This window comes from Drosophila melanogaster, chromosome X, assembly GCF_000001215.4.
Source record: "Drosophila melanogaster chromosome X".
Taxonomy (NCBI): domain Eukaryota; kingdom Metazoa; phylum Arthropoda; class Insecta; order Diptera; family Drosophilidae; genus Drosophila; species Drosophila melanogaster.
Window position 1 is genome coordinate 18968085 of NC_004354.4, and position 19630 is coordinate 18987714.

The window sequence follows — 19630 nt, forward strand, 5'->3', positions numbered from 1 at the left end:
GGCTTCTATTATTAGTGTGACAAATTGGCATCCTTGGACCTTTCCCCGCCCCCTTTCTCTACTTTCTCCCGTGGGCCATCGCTTAATTTGGTCTCATTATCAAAGCCACCTCTTCGCTCGGCCTCATGTTTTTGTTTCCCCCGATGTATTTTTTTTGTTGGGTCTACTGTTTTTCTTTTCTCCTTTTGTTCTTTGTTGATTTTTCCGCTGTTTTTCCAACCTACAGCTCACACCGACACACACACACACACACACACATGTGTTTTCCAGCCATCTCCATCCGATTTTTTTCGATTCCTTCGGGGTCTGTTATTTTGCATTCATCTGGCAAACAAGTCACGTAACATAAACGATGTATGATGGCTGGCAGTCGAGGGTTAAGCAGCTGGCTGGTGGGGGGTTAAGAGGCGGTATATCTGGGCACTGGGCGCCGGGTGCTGGGTGGGTGGTGGTTGGTGGTCAAGGAGAAGGAGCAAACAAAGCACGGCAACAACAAGTAGCCAAGACAAAGCAGAGGAGCCCAAGAGTACCAACAATCAAAAGGAACAAGAAAAATATTGTGCATAAAACTTTTCTAATAATAACGATCACACGGCAGTTTGGGGGTTGAAGTACAGCGAAAAGAAGGGGGTGTGTGTTGGTGCAGGGGTTGCGAATATCCAAGACAATGCCTAGTGCTCCCCCCCCAAAAAAAAGGGGTGGGGCGAAGGGCGTCCAAGGCTATTGTTTCACTCAGCCAACAAAACTTTGCGTGCAGAAATTAATTGCGTGACCAACGAAACAAAAACACAGTACAGGGGAAAAATCAAAGCAGCAAACAATAAGTGAAAGCAATTGAAAAAGAATTCTTTTATTTCACTTCTTTAAATGGGCGATGGAGGCAAATGAAATATTTAAATTGTATTACCCAAATGGGTTAGGGGAAAATATTGTAGCTAAGAATATGGAAAATGTCAGGGAATGAAAATCCATTTAATTTTTACCTTGTAACTTGGCCAACTTAATTAACTTCAATTAAAGTTCAATAAATGCGGGGCTCCACACCAAATGCACAAACGAATGACAGCAGACAACACTTAGATATTGAGAGTTTGTGAAATGAAAAGTATAAATAATTCCAACGCTTATTATTTATGCACTCAAAAATTCAGCAGGCGATTTAATCCGCTCAGACAGTTTAAAGTTGAAAAGAGGAAGGACGAAATGGTTCAAGTTTGCCGATTTACAAATTATTTATGGCATAAACAAATGCCAAAAGCAGAGATAACATTGACAAAGCATTTTGCCCAAACACCTTGAATGTGCATTTTTGCCCAGGCCAGCCTACTGAAATATTTTACGCTCAATTAAATTTTTCCTGATTTCACCCTGTTGATTTTTTTTTTGTTTTTGTTTTAATTTTCCCACTTTTGTATATACGAGTATGTGTGTATATTTTTCTCCATTCTCTGACGGAGTTTGGATAAAATATTTGCGGCCGAACTGAACTGACCCCAATCCCTGACCTGACCTGCGCCGGATTCTGATTCGGATTGTGACTCTGATTCCAGCGCCCCTTCTTTGCCGCTCTGCCCCTCGATTTTGCCGGATTTTCCCCCGGCTTTTGCCAGCCCAGCCTCCACCACACGCTTTGTGCTGGTCCCAGTTGGGGAATTTAATTCACATTGATTGCATTTCGAGCGCCGCATTGCGTTGCATTTTAAATAATGCCAGCGGCTTCTGATTTTTTCACTCGCTCGCCGCGGGACGCAGTCGGTGCGGGAGGAGGTCATCACTTTAATTAAACAAATGCCAGGCGAAGGCGTCAGTTTTTCTTTTTTTTACATTTTTTTTTATCAATTTTAAGATGGCACTGCCTGCCAGGGCGAAACTCGCAAAAGAATCAAAAAAATCGGGGAAAAACGTGCAAAAATCGCGGGAGGAAGCCTGAAAAAGATGAAACAGAATGGCCAGATTGATGGAACTGGACTCGTTCTGCTGGCAATTATGAACTGCCGTCGCTTTCAGTCCATATAAGCATATGGCATATATACATATATATATGCATAGATCGGTGGCAGCTGCTATCGCTTAACACATGCCAGGTGGCGCTAATAAACACCATAAGCCCTTGAAGTCAAGAAGATTTTCAAAAGTAGTATTAAAAAACAAAAATATGAAAAGGAAACTGAAAGTGAAAAAGCAGCACAGAGGGCCCAGCTGCAGTCTGATATTAAGTTCTTGTTCAGCTTATGGAATATCCAATAGTATTTTTCCAGCAGCTAAAGCATTATTCAATCGGCAGAAGGCAGAGCAAAATAAGTTATTAAGAACCTGCTAACTAATTAGTTAAAATATACGTATATATGCGTATAATAATTGAATTTACTTTAAAAATATATATGTAGCCATAAATAATTACTTAATAGCATTAAAAAAAACCCTTTTTTTGTGTGTGTTAAGTGAATATAAAAAATATTTAAGCATAAGTGCAATTTAACGCGTAAAAAAAAAACAACAAAAATGTTCAAAAGTTATCTGTATTTAAGTACTTTTTTTTTTTTGATTCAACACATAAAACATTGTAGTGAAAAAAAAAGAAATATCCATTAAATTGCATTTTTTCTTCGCTTTTATTTTATTATTTCATTTCGACGACCAACTCTTTAGGACCATTTTCGAATCATAAGTTAATAGACATTTAATCTGGTCATATAATTATGTGCAAAAGTAGGAAAAACTATGCAAAAGTGCGAAAAAAAAAACAGGGAAAAAGCGAGGGAAAACTTTCAGCTCCGAATGGCGTTTTCCGGGTTAAATCCAGACGCAGCTCCTCCGTTCGTTTCGCAACGTTTTTAATTATGGACATAATTATTTAATGAATATGTGTGAATACATTATGTCTGCCAGCAGGTTCGAGTGTGTATGTGGGTGTAATTATATGTCCAGACTGCCATTGTAATCGGTGGGCGGTGGGCCACGCCCCCATTTCTGTAAGGCAAAATCAATTTAATTTCGGCTGCAAACGAATGACCGAGAATAAAATCATCTTAAAATTCAGGCAGCGTAATTCTTGTTGGCATTTTTTCGCTTTTTTTTCTGTTTTCTTTTTATTTTTTTTTTTTTTATTAATTTTTATTTTTTCTGTTTTGTTCGTGGGCCGCTGTATTTTTCATAAATCGAGTCTCGTTTGTATAATTTTAATCAACGGCAACAACAATGCAGACTGGCGAGGGCACGCTGAGAAATAATAATAAATAAGCATATAATAATTGAAAATACAATTAGCATAATTGCCGGCAGAGGCAGATGCAAAAAAGTATAATTAACATAATTAGTGTTTACACATATTTAGCCAGCATTATGGGGCGGTCTTATTTATTTTTTTTTTTATTCCGCGCCCACTTTTTGCACTATCTCTCCACGGAAACTGCTTCTTTGGATATGGCGAAAATAATAATCTGGTTGCAAAAAAAAAAAAAAAAGAAAAAAGCTCATCAAGAAATGCCACGAAAAAGCGTATTTTTATATACATTTTTTGTTTGTTTTTTTTTTGACTTGTCAATGCCATTGTGTATCTGCGTGTATAAATAAAAACAAATTGCAATATCTCTTTTAAAATAAATACCACAAGCTGTTTGCCATAAATTGTGTATAGCGCAACTAAAATGATAAAAAAAAAAAAAAGAAATAGGAAGTGTTCAAACAAAATTTTTGTTTGCTCATAAATTTTCCGGTTGCTTTTTCCCTTTGTTTACGGGGAAAATGCTTATCAAACAATTTTCGCAAATGAAATCAAATGTATACCGAGATGTGTATGCACGAGTATATTTAGTGGCAGTTGAACCTGCTACTTCAGTTCTATAAAGATAAAACATTTAAAAATGTTTTTGCCTGCGCTGTTTTTATAAATATTTTAATCCATTTTTGTCCCAGATATTTTTTTGTCCAACAATTTTAGTTATGCGGCCAGTAAAATTCGAATTGAGCGCTGCGTAAGGATTAGCTTTTCAATAAATTGCTATGCAGGTATTGATGTATAGTTAGTACAGATGGCAAACGCTCGGTAGTAAATTACTCCATTATCAGATGAAATGTTTGAGTATTATGATTGCTTACTCAATTCTCGATAGATTGATTTCATTAGAGCGGCTTATTGCCGCCGAGCCATTAAGTCAAGACATTTGTATGCACTTCTGTGCGTCCACTCATTTTGGTTAATTTGTTTTATTTCCAACATGTCCATACCCACATGGCATGCCACTTATTCTGCCCCGTCATCTTAATGGCAGAAATTCCAGGGACGTTTTGGGGAATTCCGGTGGCCAAAATTGGATGCACTTAGCTGGATCTTCAAGCGCAAAACTAGAGAAGAGCAGAGAGTATGCGAAAAAATCAAGCAGGGCTTTTCGGACACTGTCTGCGTACGTGAGGCATGAAACGAGATGGAATGAAACAAAATGAAATGAAATCAGGCAAATAAAATAAATAAATAAAGGCACGGGACAGGAGTAGTATACGGAGTGCAAAGCAAGAAACTTTTGAATAACAAATGAAGGCTGGCTGCGGCACAGACAAAACCTGAGCGGACTTTTTAAGCAGATTCCCCAGCATCAAAGACGAGTAGACGAGTAGACGAGTACGAATACGAGTTCGAGTAAGAGTAAGAAAAGCATCCCGAGTAAGAAGAGTGGGCATATGCTTCTTTTTTTTCACCAACGTTTGCTGCATCAGCAGCAGCAGCAGTAGTGGCAGCAGTAGGAGCAGCAGCAGCCACAGAAGCCGCAGCCAAAAGTCAGAAAGTTAAGCGTTCCTCTCCATTTCCCCCCAACTCCTCACCCTTTTCCTCAAGCTCCTTCTACGTCAGAGCTGACAGCTGGAAAATAGCTATGTAGTTCAGGCACTTTAAGATGGTAGCAAAGACATTATTGATAACTTATGCTGCCACAAAAATGCACTTCTTACATTTTGGTATTTTTAAAAACACACCTAGAAATTGGTTTGATTACCTAGGACCTTTAAGAATCGCAGAGAAGAGCACATCGTACTATTTAGCATTTTGTACTATTTAGTATTAATACAGTATTTGCTTTACGACTGACATCAATACATGACTGTTTTAATGTAAGCCAATACCTATTTATTTCACCAGCTAGAACAGAGCCAAGTGGCCAGTACTGTTTCCCAACGCGGCGTATACGTAATCTGCGGCTGTCTGATCACTCACACGACCTGTCGCCCCACCCCGCTCCGCTTGCACCGCCCGCCCGCCGACCGGCTGGCTCATCCGTTTGTTTGTTTGCTTGTTGGTTTTGTTTGGTGGCATGCCTTGACTGCTGCCTTTAGCCCTGATACGCCACTGAGTAGCAGATTAGTAGCGCTTATGCTTGCACCTACTACGTGGCAGCTCCAACGCACATGGGCATGGTCGAGCGGGGATGCCGGAGCGGACAAAACAGAGAATAGGACGGTTTAGCGGGCTCTGAATGGTGGGCGGGTAGCTCACGCATGGCGGCTAAAAACCCGCGTTACTCGTTCCCCGGAATGCTTTCCGCAATCCCCCTCACCTCCGGCTAGGGGTGGGTATGTCCATCAACTTTGTCAGGGACTTTGGTTTGTCGGTTTAACATATCTGCATATCGGGGAAGTCCACCACATGCAGATATGATCAGGCAGCGCTCCGGGTAAATACATATTTTTCGGTTGCTTATTCAGCTGAAAGCTAACGCTCTTCTGCTAAATTTGTCTGTATATATATTTTTTTTGGACACAAAGTTATCATACCCCAACCCAAAATGGGATCCCTTTTAGCTTTCATAAAAAAAAAAAAAACCGTAGAGAAATATAATTGCAGGCGAGTAACATCAGTGAGATGATGATGACATGCCACGGTAAAAATTTTGAGCAGAACTCAAATAACTGACTTCCTACGACAGGCAACTCAGTGAATAATCCTGTAAGTTTGAGTTGTAGCTGATCAATTTTAATCGATTCAGCGGGCAGAGTATTCCCGAAACGTGTTGGCCTGCCTTTATTGGTTTTGCTCCCAGGCATTGGGATTGGGTTTTGTTTTCAGATTCGGCTTCGGGTTTGTGCCAGTCCCAGTGCCGGTGCCCGTGTCTTTGCCTTTTTTCCTTCTGATTTTTCTCTGTTTGTGCGCCGTCTGTTATCCTGGTCGCGTCTTGGGCCGCTGTCATCTGATCTGTGGCGTGGCTAAGTGGCCTCGCTGCAGCCTCCGTGTGCGCCACCATACCCCAACCCCCCCCCCCCCCCCCCACCCGGAATATGGGAACTGGGACCTGGAACCTGGATCCCCGATCCCTCATTCCCCGATCCGCGCCGCTCCCCCGAACAATTCCGTCCATCAGTCGGCCGCATCCATCCACCCGCCATCATGACATGACTCGCTTTTGGCTTTCCTGGTCGTCTTTGCAGCTCAGCTCAGCTTGGTTCGGTTCGGTACGGTACGGTTCGGTTCGGCTCCTCCACTCCACTTCATGGTTGTCTGGCGTATGCGTTTGGAATTTTTGATTTTGCCACATTGCAGTCTACGGTATACAGTCAATATGCAGGATGGTCCCTGCTGCACTTCATACTCCATAGCCCCTGCTCCCTGCTCCATACTACAATCCCCATTCCCCACCCGGGCTACTGTGGTCCGCTCTTGCCGTTTTGTTTGTTTTTGTGTCCGCTTTTTCCTGCTTTATTTTTGCTCTTCGCCAAGCAGATTGAATTTTGATTTGGCGGGTAATTGAACTTTTACTACAGCAGCCAACTGTCCCGTGCCCCTCCTCGCTCCTGCATGCTCCGCATGCTCCTCCTTCCTCCCTCCTTCAATTTTACTGGCCATGCCTTTTGCCTTGTGCCTTCTTGGCCATGATTAATGGCCGGCAATGCGCAACGCACGATCTACGTTTTTGGCCTCATCATAAATTATTAAACAAGTCCACTTGACACATGCACATGGAGCTTGGGGCTGAAGCGGTGGTTGGGGTCGGGCTGTGGATCTGGGGGGGGATTGAAAGAAACTCCACAATATAAATGACCAGAACGAGATGGCAGCCCCCGTAATCCCCATCTCTCGCTCATTTCCCGGCCAACAAAATTGTACAAAACGCTCTCAGGCTCTCGATGCCTCGGTTCTGGCCACCGACACCACCCTCCAACACCCTTCTCCATTTCAGAGGCTCATTCTCGGAGAGATCCACACAACATTTTTGGCATTCCCCAGACACCAAAAACGGTAAAAACGAGACATGTCCGAGCCGAGATGACAAAGACAAAGTCGCATCACCCATTACCCGCTGTCCCCTGGCATCGCCAACTGTGGAGCATGTTTAAATGATGATATACTTACTTATAAAGTGATCAGTGGATCGTCTCGTATAAATTGGCAAACGCAGCAGAAATAACTAGAATGGCGAAGAGATCGAGAAGCTGTGATCGAAGAGGAGCGCTTACCAACTGGAATAAATCAATTCAAGTATGCATTTGGGAGCAAATACATGCATATCCTTCAATTATCTTTGCAAGATATGTACATATGTATGTATGTATGTGGTACACGAAACTCGCCATGCAAATATAGCTCTAAGTTGAATGTTTTGAGAAGCGCAGAGAAAGGCATTTCAGTGTACTTAAGAACTCTAAGGGTATGTTTAAGCACATGGTGTTGTTAATGGACCGATCTTGATGGACTATTCCAAGGTGGAAGCATTTGTGTTCCTACAACACCCAGATAAGAAGCGAAACGCGCAACGCGAAGCGTCGAATACCAGCGAAAGGTGCTAAAATTGATAGCCGACACAGACGAAGGCGAAGGGCAGGAAAAAGGGATGCGATATGCAGAGGGATAGGGATAGGAATGGGGCATCGGGCATCGGGATCCGAGAGAAAAGGAGTCGGCTCAGACAGCGGAACAGGCTACAAAACGCCATCGAAGCGTTGCGGGCCAGAGTTCCCTGCGCTTTGTTTACCCTGCGACGATGGGAACTGCAAGACATCCGAATGACGATGCAACCGCGATAAGGCGAACAGACCAGAGAAGCAGAAAAAGCATGGGGCCGGGAGTAGTGGTCCGATGATTTCAGCAATAATAATGACAACAGCGACAACATTTCATAATAATCAGCGCGCTGGGGAATGCATTAAAATGCCCCAGAGATCAGAGATGACGGAATTGATGATGACTGGACTTCTGCAGGAGCCCTTGTGCGCGAACCAGTTTTAATGGCTCGGCTGAAATATGTATAATTATTGTATTGGAGGTTATCACACACACACACACACACAAACACTTACGCACATATTAGGTATTCCAAGAATTTGTCTCTATGGGAAATTTGCATTCTATGAAGCAAACGTTGAGGAAATATTCTCAAATTCCAATTAAATGTAGTAATAATGGGTTCAAATCCTTTGATTTGGTTTCATTTAAGGGATCTATTCTTCATAATTTATACTATTAAAGCCTGTAAAAAGCCTTTTGCTTTTCATAAATTAATTGTGTAAAATTGAATGTTTATCGGGTTCATTATTTTAAAGGGAAACTGTAAAGGGCATTTTATTAGCTGAACTCCATGGTTCAATATTAAATTCTTGAACATAATCACTTTACCGTCGCTTAATTCCTTGCCTGCACTTCTGTTCTGCCTGCTGCAGCAGAATTCATAAAAGTTTAAAACAAAAAGGGGAAAACTAATTTCAGCAAAAACTTGAAAAAGCCAGCGCCGAAAGGCAACGGACAACCGATTCACCGACAAATCCGCTTGGCGGGCAACTCATTATTAATTCATTGTTTACTGGGTGCCGGTTGCATTTAAGCGATAATTGAACGCTCTTTACCGGCAAAGAAATTATCAACTCTGATTGCGCGATGCGCAATGCTTATTTTCTTTCCTTATTTTCCTTACTTTCCCGTCTCTCGAATTCATTTTTTTTCGCCCCGCATTTTTTGCCGTATTTTTCCTGCGGCTAAGAACCTGGTACCTGGTAGCCACCTGTCTGTTGGCTCGTTCACTTTGCCACACATATTGTCATGTGGAATGCCAATTTAAATTGTATACCCAAAGGACATTGCACATTGCACATGTCTCGACATTGCGTCGTTTGTTGGTTATTCCCAGAGATGTGGAAGGTACAATTTCAGTTGTACTTTACATGGCATAGAAGGGGTATATTAATTCGCTGGAAGTCAAAACTCAGCGAAGAAAATACTCAATAATTTACTTTCTATAATTATATCTTTACCGTGTGTACCTTGGGTACATTTAAATGTATGCAAGATACAAGTATATCCAATTGAGATAGATGGCAATGCCAAAGTGTCAAGTAGTAAAAAATAAAAAACAATGAACATCTTGACTTATTCGTAGATGTACTTTGGGTACAATTTCGTGTATAGGCTAGCAGAGAAAATGCCCCTTACTCGGTAAACGAATAAGTTTCCAGGCAGCGTTTAAATACATAATTAAAAAGTAGGGTTAAAGTCCCCGTGCTGTTCGTGAAATTTTAATAAACCATTATGATGTTATTGTACCTCGTTGTGATACCAAGTACCTTTGTGGGAAATACCCGGTTGGTCGCCCATCTCTGGTTACAGCTTGTTGTTGTTGTTGTTGTCCTGCCAAGAGATTTGCCATAGTCACCGTCTTTTTAGTTGTTATTTCCTTGGTTCGTTAGTTGTCTAGGTCTTGACAGGACAACCTTTACCACCTGTCTCCTCCCACCTCCGTCTGTCATTTGCTGTCGTCGTCATTTACCTGGTTGTTGCCCACCCTGCCGCTGCCCCTGCCCCGTTCTCCTCAGCCTCGTTTGTGACATCGTACCTCTGGCAGCGTGTCCTGCAGGAATTTATGGGAAAATAACTTGCTGGAAATTTATGAAAACTACGACGCCATAATAACAATAATCAGACTAAGTAGTGACCGCTGCCAGACATAAACTCTGACCAGATAAACTCGTCGTTCCCGTCGCTCTCGTCGTCGTCGTCGTCGTCGCCGTTGCAGCTCCCTCTCCTCAATGCTCCATATTCGCCATATAAAAATGCTAATGTCTGGGCGACATTTTTAATGTGAGTAAGGAGCTGCCGGCTGCCACGCCCCCTTGGCTCCCTTGGTCACAGCTTAATTAGCAAAAATGTCTCGCGAACTTCAGAGACGACGACGACACATTAAGATAAGAGGTTCGCCTTAAGCTGATTGCCTGGTTTAGTGTTATCTGGACTATTTATAGGGCCACTGGCGGCAGTCAGACTGCCGAATGGTTGCCTTTCTATATGTACATATATATCTATGTCTATATATACATATTTATATACACAGCAGCCCATTTTTGATGAAGCGAGCCAAGAGCACAGAGATTCATCTTCGCCTATCGTCTTTCCAGATTTTATGCCTCGGGCCGAAGAAGATGATTCAAAATTCGACTCTATTAACAGTTTAATGGCATTTCAGATAATTTGTTAATCTCATTTAATATTTTTTTAAGTTTCCTTGAGCCGAACATAAAACACAAGTGGCTGGTAGAGAGGACACAACATAATGTGCAAATGGGGCATAAAACGTAGAATATAGAACCGGGATACTTGCAGCATAAAAGTATCGAAGAGAATGCAACCGACACATGCGTGTTGCACCAGCCAAACTTTCTCCCACACAACTGCCCTTAAACTACACTTTAAAATTCTGTTTTAATACTTTCGAAAATTTGTGTTCCAACCAACGTGAAACTATGTGCTATGCTATTTTTCGCATTTTTTTCGAACGAGCCGGTGTGCCGACGACTCACCTGTGCACCGCAGGTGCGTTCACCCCCTGGAATTCCCCAGGTGACCGACCACGCTCCACTGGCTTCCCTAAGCCCTTTTCCAACTGGCCTCCTCGGCTCTCGCGCGTGTGCGTGTGTGTGTGTGTAATGACCAAAATGCGAGCGGCTACCAAAGTTACCATGGGGCAGAAAAAGAAGCGGTACCGTGCCGCCCAACATGAACTGACAAATTTCTGTTTACACCCTCGGAAAATATGCAAAAATGGCGACAGGTCGCTGGCCTCGTGCATAGTTTTTCCTTCGCTCCTGTTTCAACTGCATTTAAGCGCAAATTTTCACTCGTTCTTGACATTCATTTGGCCAAAAAGTGTTTTGGGAGTACGGGGCAAACGCTGGGTACGGAAAATGGGAAATGGGCAAAAGGAGCTTGGAGCATGGAGCATAGAGCTTGGAGCAGTCGACAGACTGACTGGCACTTGACATGCAGGCAAACGTGTTGACTTTGTCTAGAGAATTGGTTAACTGGAGGGCCAGGAGGAAGGTGGCGACAATTGCGCACACAATGAGAAATTCATTTTCAGCAAGGGTAAAATTTGTTTTTTTTTTTTTAAGAATACCTCCTAATTATCTGTTGTATACAAATAATGTCATTTCTCTATTTGTTGTACGTATGTTAGTGTTAATGTTAATTAAAGTTAATTTGAACCACAAGTTATCTTTCAACACAAATCTCACCTTCCCCTCTTCTGTCGTATCCATTCACCACTCATTTTCGCCGAGTGTATGCATTTGTATGTGTCGCAACTTTTTTAATGAGCGCACAGGCAAATGAAGTAGCAGTGGCAGCCACCGCAACCAAGTGGCAGGAAGGGGGCTTCCTACGAAAGGGGGGCTTTCCAGTGGTGGGGACCAGCAACCGCCAACGTGTCATGGCCACCATAAAAGTTTTGTGACACTTTTTTTCGCCTCGGATGCCGCTTCTTCAGGTCTTTCCTTCGCGAAAGTCAAAATCTGTGAAAGAAGTCGGCGAAAAAGGAATTTTAATAGATAGAAACGAATATATATGTACGTACAAACGTACATATGTATATATATACATGGAAAGGGGGAAAAGTGCAACTTTTTTGCAGCGCGTAAGCAGAAACAAAAGTTTTCAGTAAGTGTGTATGCACAGGAAAAAATAGTCTATTTAGAACAAATACATCACGATGAAATTTGGTTTACAAGTAGAAAGTTTGAAGACAAGGATTTTTACTTCTTAAAAATTAATAGAACATTGTATTCCTCGAATTATGTACATATTATTATATATATTTATTTGCATAATGCTAAGTTACGTTATGTATATATTTAAATTTCTGATTTTAAGAAGCGCACACATTTTTTCGCTTGTGGATGTGTGTGGCATGCCACTTGATGTGGCTTCTATTTGCCGTTTGCCTCCCCATTTCCACCGCCATCGCCTTCTCCTCCAGCACTTTCGTCTCTATATTTACCCGTCGTCAACACACGCGCAAAATGACAAATTAATGCGACGCTTGCCTCCCTGCCCCCAGCCACGCCCCCTTCGCCACACGCCGCCCTCGTCTGTCTGGTGTCGCCACTTGGGTGGGCGTTGCGTAAGCGCAAAAATTGTTTACGACATCCCCACTTTTGCTCTCCATATCCATATATAACTATAAATACTTTATAAGATCTTCTTGCGGCTGCTTTTAGGCGACTCGTTTACGTAGTGCGGTGGCGCCCTCTGGCGGCGCGAAATCAAACGAAATGTAATGGCATTATATTTCCAACTAATTTGTAATTTTTTAGCAAGCACTGTAGTTGGATTGCGAAATAAGGGGAAATAATAATGGCATTGTTAAGTAAAAAACATGTGTAGCAGTTTTTCTTTTCTGTTCTTAAGCCGATTATGCATTCAATACTAAATTATGGTAAACTTATGGTAAAGGCAAAAACTTTGTTAGTATTAAGATTTTGTGGTCAACATACGTAGGCATTTATTTTATTCAAAGTGGTGTCTACTTTGTTTATAGACTTTTCTTATGAATCAAGTGCTGTCTTTTCAGCCCTTACTTATTCAGTTTTTGATATACATATTCCCCTATTAAATATTCCTCTTCCGCTTTTCCATCAAGTCGAACTAATTAGATCACTTATCCAATCGTAAGTCAAGTGCGGGATCTTGAGTTTAATTCACTTTCCATCTGGCGACCGGAGTCGTAAATCTAGCCCTGATTATGCCACATGATCCTCTAAATTCGGGCTTCGTTTTCAAGATGAAGAGAGAAATGCTACTTAGGCGCTGCCACACATACATGTACATGTAAATAAAAACCCCAAACATTTCATAAGCTTATCTTTTGGGGCTCCAAGTGGCACTTCCCGGCATTTCAACACCCTCGGCGAAATCAATTTGTTTGGATTCCGAAAACTAAAAGCAAAGCTCAAGTGATGACTGTCAGTGCCCCTTCTTCGTCGTCTGTCTGTCCATATATCATAATGATGAGGATCGGGACTGGATCGTTCCGAATCGTTATGTTTGCCGCTTTTTTCGGCTATTTTTTTATTTTTTGTCGAGTGAAAAATCAGTACGGCACACATTGCTCTTTGTTTGGGTTTGGGGGTGTCTGGCTCTGGGGTTTCTCTCCATCACATTTTGTACCCTGCTTGGGGCCAAGCATCTTCTCTAATTGATTAAGCGTGAAATAATTTCTTTTGATTGACTTCAATTGAAATGAATTATTCTTTAATTGGAGGCGCGCAGTCGGCGACCAAAAAATATGAAAAAAGAAACGAAACGAATTCAAATCGAAGCGAAGTGAAATCTTTCTTCTAAGCACAATGCGTCGGCGCAACTTTAACCCATGCTGACCAAATGCAGGAGTGGGGGCGAATGAAACCACCACTGTCATCGATGTGAATTGTGTCTATGCGGCAATACACATTCAACGAACCAAGAGCAACAAATAACTTTGATTTTGATTTGCTTGCCTCGAAATATAAATGCAAAATTTGCAGAATAACAAAAAACGAGAATGAAATGGGGAAAATAGTTTTTGGTTGGGAAATATGTATACTTTTCTAGGCTTAAGCTATGAACTTGCTGATATCCAGTGAGTACTACTAAAGTTGTATCTATCTGTATCTAATATTTGTACATGAAAATCTTTAAATTTTTTTTTACACCCTAATCTCTGTAAATGTGTCTTATTTTCGAACGGAAATGAAGTTCGCAGAAATGTGAAACTGCCTCTGTTTTTGTTGTCGTGGGACTCCCCCAACTAATACACCCCATGGCCGCACCCTGTATTTGGTTTCGGGACATGTTCCTGCCACATCACCCACTCACCGCTCCCTTTGGGGAAACCGCACCCCCCTCCATCCCCAAAATCGGTGTCCTGCCTTGCTGGCTATGCTGTTGTGCCTGCTGCTCCTCCGTTGCCCGTTGTCGTTGTCAAGAACAAAAATAATAATAAAATTTGCTGTCGCTGCGAATATAAACAGGCAATTTCTGTGCCGCTCCCCGCTCGCCTGTCCCTCTGACCCCACACCATCCCGCCACACCCCCACCAACTACCAAAAAAAAAAAAACTGCCTCACCAGCAATGGCAACAACAACTACAGCAACAACAACGGAAAACAGGAGACGATGGCAGCTGTTTTTAATGTCTGCACAGCCGCCTAATGGCGCTTAACGGTTCACAGAGGGGGCAGCTGGGGGCGTGGCAGTCGACGGGCGGCGGCCGGAGGAGTTGCCACGAAGTTTGAGCTGCAGTCAAAAAAAAAAATAAATGAGTGGTGTATCTGCAACATCAAATTTGAAGCAATGTCTGCTGTCCATAAATTTATCAATTTAAATAGATTGTGGTTATATTTTGAAGGCATTTTGTGTTCTTTATTAATAGAAGCTTTAGAGTCAGAAACTTTAGAATTATGTTATACACATTTTGTTGACAGTGTACTATTGGCACTTTAGTCGCGCGAACAGGGCAGACCAGAAAGTTTAGTAAGTGTGTGTGTGTTTGTCTGGATTTGTGGCAAAAATTCAAAATCATATGCTCATCGTCATTGTCCCCGCATTTTCACTCCTTCCGCCCAAAAATACAAAAAAAAAAAAAAAAAAAGCGAAAAACCGCGATCCTTATTGGCATTTTATGTGCCCGTTAAGTGGCAAACGTTTCAACAAAAATACAAATAATATACTATGCAACAGTGCAAAACAAAACAAAATCTGCCTTTGATAGAGCAAACCCAGTGGGTGTGAAAAATGCGAAATGCTGCCTACTCTTGTGAATATTGACAGCAAATTACCTCGGTGTTGGCCATTAAAAGGATTTTCATAAAATGCCCAAGCAGTTAAGCTGTTTCAAGCTTATATTTCTTTTCGTAAATATCAAATCAATGAAAATAAGCCCCATTTTGCAGCATTTCTAAGCCGCTCAACTCAGTCAAAACAAAGTTTTCGTCGATCGGCGATTTGTTATGAGCTCAACTCGATTGTGCAGTCTGTGAAAAAAGTTAAACTTGATTTGACCTAAGCAAAGCTTATTTTAAAATGGGATTACCTCTTCCACGGGCTCCCCAATCATCTTTGCGTTGGACTGGCCCAAAAAAAACTTGTCCAGGTTTTCCTGTTTTCAAAAACATAATTTCCTCGGCACACACACACACACACACACACACGGACAAACAGAAAGCACAAAGGGAGGAAAAATGCCTTCTATACAAAATGTGGAAGCCAAAAAGTTGCACAAAATTGCCAAAGTTTTGTTTGCTTATGCATTGCACTGCCCTTGTCAACCGTTCGCCCTCCAAATATCCGCCCCCTTATTCTCGAAAAAATCCACCCCACATCCCCATTCCTAAAAAAAAAATGTGGAATGCCCCTAATTGTGAGTAACCCTGCTATATATTTCCTTTTTTTTTTTTTTGGCTGAAAGAGGGAGAAATTATGTCAGCAGGACGGCGAATTGAGGGCCGGCTGTGTGAATTATTTATGTGCCAACTGTCCTGCCCCAACAGGCTTCTTCTTCATCTTGCGGCACGCATGGGTTAAGCTCGATACCCCCCAACCTCCTCACTTTGCCCATTCCGCTCCTTTGTGGCAGTTTATAAATAAAAAGCATTATTGCCGCGACTTTTGGGTGAGAGATTAGGCCTTATTCTGCTGGAAAATATATCAAATAAGGTAGAGAAAACGTTGAAATGTATTTCATTTATTTAAAAACAAACAAATCCAAGCTTAACTAATTAAGGAACATTCGATCTGGCATATACAAAACTATTGCATTACAAAACAAATTTTTTTTAATATTTATGAGCTCCCTGAAAATGTAATTCCTTACTCGAACTAAACGACACATGTTTTCAAAACTCAAAACATAATTACAGGATATTGAAAACTTCGGTGTTTATTTCCGTAACTTTGATTAAATTTCTTGGTTGCTTTATTTTTTTTTGTGCTTTCTTTTACGCTTCGCTTTCAGTTGGCCACGTTGGGGTTTTCGTTTGAAATTAGTACGCATTGTCCTTAATTGTTGGGGCGTTTGTACAGGGGGCTGGCATTTTATGGGTTTTTGAGGGGGTTCGGTCGCATAGTATGCTTATATGCCTGTGTGTGTGTGTGTGTGAGTGTGAGTGTGGTATATAGGGCTTTGGCTTTGGCCAAGAGCCATTGACTTCGTTCCCTGCTGCGTGTTTATTTATTTGACTTGTGCATGTCGCTTTTGGGTGTTAACTTTAATAATTAACGGCATTAATTGCCGCATATGTCACATGTTTGCTTTGCTTCCCCCACAGCCCCCATAAACTCCATAAACCCCTGAAAAGTTCGCCTCGGGCCTGCATTTGTCTTATATTTGGCTTCGTTTTGTTTTTATAGAGCTTTCCGCTCACGCCAGCAAGTCAAGTCGAGTGGAGTGGAGTGGAGTGAAGTTGGAGTCGCTCCTTTGAAATATTTAAACGCTTATGTCATTTCCACATTTCTACCCATTTGGGGAGTATAGTATTTTCCTCTTGGCCCGCTCGTCGTCCCTTTCAGCTGCATAATTCATAAATGGGCTAAATGGGAAATTATGCACTTCTAGGTCTTTAATTGACTGGGTTGACTTTCCGCGCTAAGCTCGAGGAGGGTGTATGGTGTACATTTGTTCTTGGCTTCAAATTGAAAAGCGATTTTAAATCGATAATTGTAATGGCTGTGCGTTTCGGTATACAGTACTCGTAACCTAATAATATTTTGTTTCGTTTGCCATCAGGGCATTGAATCAAAGTTAAATTCAACCCTAACCCCTTTTGGACAACCCACTCGTTGGTATATTTTATCACTCGATTTCTACGGCCACCCAGCACGAAGTTATCTACAATATTTGGCTTGACAATGTCATAAGTATTGCTATGGCTACTTTTTGATATGTAAAGTTTTTCTTTTCTATTTATTAATAGAGGTTCATTAGAGACGCCAATAAACCGGTAGAGTTTAAGTCCCCCTCGCATCCATTGAAAAATGTTTTGTTTATCGTTCAGATGCGAGTTTCGATTCGAAATGTTTTGTCTCCTAATGAGAACTAATGAATGCGTTGGAGTCAAAGCCTGAGTTGGATGCTCTGCCACCGGTTTTCCTTTATCATTCATTATTATTATTTTATGCGATCCGGCTGGTGGGTTGCACAACAACCCACACAAGATGACAAAAATCGAAGACCCAAAAGCAGCAAGATCGAAATCAAAACCAAAAAAAAAAAAAAACCAAACCGAAACGATCCGAAAACTGGTCTGCTCTGATTCGATTTTGGGGAATGACAAATGCATTTGAGATTAGGATCGGAGATCTTATCGCGTCTCAAACTAATGGGCTTAAATGTGATGACAATAAATTGATTTCATGATTATGGGAATTCGATTTGGAATTTATGGATGGTAATAATGCAATTTGAAGTCATTTAGATGTGGAGATAGTGGCATATCTCGGTTGGAATTAAGATATTAAAAGGTGAAACGCATGGCATTAAGATATGTGGAAGTGGAATCAAGCGGGTTCGTAAAGCTTGTAAAAAAAAAAAAGAAAAATAATAACACTAATGTAAATTAATCTGTGGCAATAAAAGAGCAGCGATATGATCGGTTGCACAATTTACGAATTTATCTCCTATACAAAATATTTACTGCTTTTCAAACAAGCATTTTAATATCCTGCATTTACAGGAAATTTACCAAACGTTCGGCTTCAATTTTCACACGCCCCCGCGCGTTTGGCGACATCAAAAAGAAAAACTTCTTGAATGCTCCTTGTTTTGCTTTCCATTTTGTGGCTTCAGTAAAGTGTTTTCACAGAGCGAGAGTAAACGCTTAAGGCGCTTATGGCGAGGAAAAGTTCAAAAATCTCATTAAATACAACAATATAAACATGCAGCAACAAGAACCATATACTAAATATTTATGCTCTGCTGTAAAAGTTCATTTTTTTTCGCCTTTCTCCCTCTGTGTATCGCATTTGGTTGGCTTTCCATATAAAAATTGTGTAAAATAATAAAAATAATTTCAACGACAATACAGACACAAAGCGACGCATACACACACGCACACACACACGCACACACACACACGCGTGCAACACATTGTCGCCCCAGACGCCATTTTGGCATTGTTGTTGCGTGTAATGGATGCCGTTATGTGCAGAAGCAGTGGAAGAGGGGTGGTATTGGGGGGGGGGAGGATATCCAAAAGGGGTTTGGCTTGCGGATCGGAATCGGGTTTGCGATTCGCCTTTTTGCATTACTTCGACTTGAATGCGCTCTGTGTAATGGCCAATGCACATTTTCCCCTCGCGACCGTGGCATAAATATAATTATTTTGTATAAAAATGCATTCCACACAGAAAAATTGGATGGCGGCTAGTCCTTTATGCGACACTTGTCCTCAAGCATTCCATACCAATCGCATACGAGAGCAAAATGTTTATTGCCCCGACATTACACGGGTTAACCATCCCCCGTCCATCCTTTCAGTTTGAAATTCCACTCAAGTTTTTGGTCCTTTCTATGCGATTCTCATAAATATTAGTTCGCTGGTATCGAATGTTGTACGATGGTCTGCGCTGTCCAAAGGTTTGAAGCTTACGTAAACTATGGGCTGTGCTTTATGAAGCATATTGCTGATAGGAAAAACATTTATTGTGCTATCCATTAATTAATTTTATATCGTTCGATTTCCACAAATTACCCCATAGATTTGGATCTCTGCTTATTTATGGGCAATAAACCATATCTACACATAGTTCTAATTTAGACAATTGCCATTCATAATGACTGAAAATTAACTTGAATATTTTCCTCTCATTGCAGTTTTTAAAGCGCCCCTGTTCACAGAATTCTACTCGTTAACGGAATCCGCGAAATACTTGCTAAAGGGGGAGTTTCAATAGAGGTAAGTCCATCGAATAATAGAGCCCAGACAACTGTCGTTGGCATTTGGGTAGAAAGCCCATACCATCTAGTCAGATAACTGCTCATTTTACCCCACTTTTTTCTCATACATTGAAAGAAATTGTCAATTTTATGACCCAGACAGTTTACTTTGCAAAACGGGTTGCAAAAGGAAATGTAACTTAAATTTGAGCTATGCACAAAAGCAATATAAACTCGACAATTTAAAGTTTTAGAAATAATGTGCGCTTGGGTTTGTTTGAAGCAATAACATAACATGCTCGATATAAAGAAAACTGCCTTGTGGGATAAATTTGAGTGTCATTCAGTGTATTTCATGGCCTGTCCTTTCTTCACGTTTCCAGTCAACTGATTATAATAACACGATTTATCAAATGCACGTAAATTACAATAAATTAAACACGAAATTAATATTAATGACAAAGGCAGGCACACAC

At 41.3% G+C, this 19630-nt stretch overlaps 1 protein-coding gene across 4 annotated transcripts in view; it reads left to right on the plus strand.

The window, feature by feature from the left end:
- Nucleotides 1-19630, plus strand: part of CG43759 (uncharacterized protein) — a 98295-nt gene that overhangs the window by 37750 nt on the left and 40915 nt on the right. For all 4 annotated transcript variants that reach the window (NM_001272769.1, NM_133114.4, NM_001272768.1 and 1 more), the window contains one exon: nucleotides 19092-19173. The gene's annotated coding sequence lies outside the window, so the exon portion shown is untranslated. The remainder of the gene's footprint in view (nucleotides 1-19091; nucleotides 19174-19630) is intronic.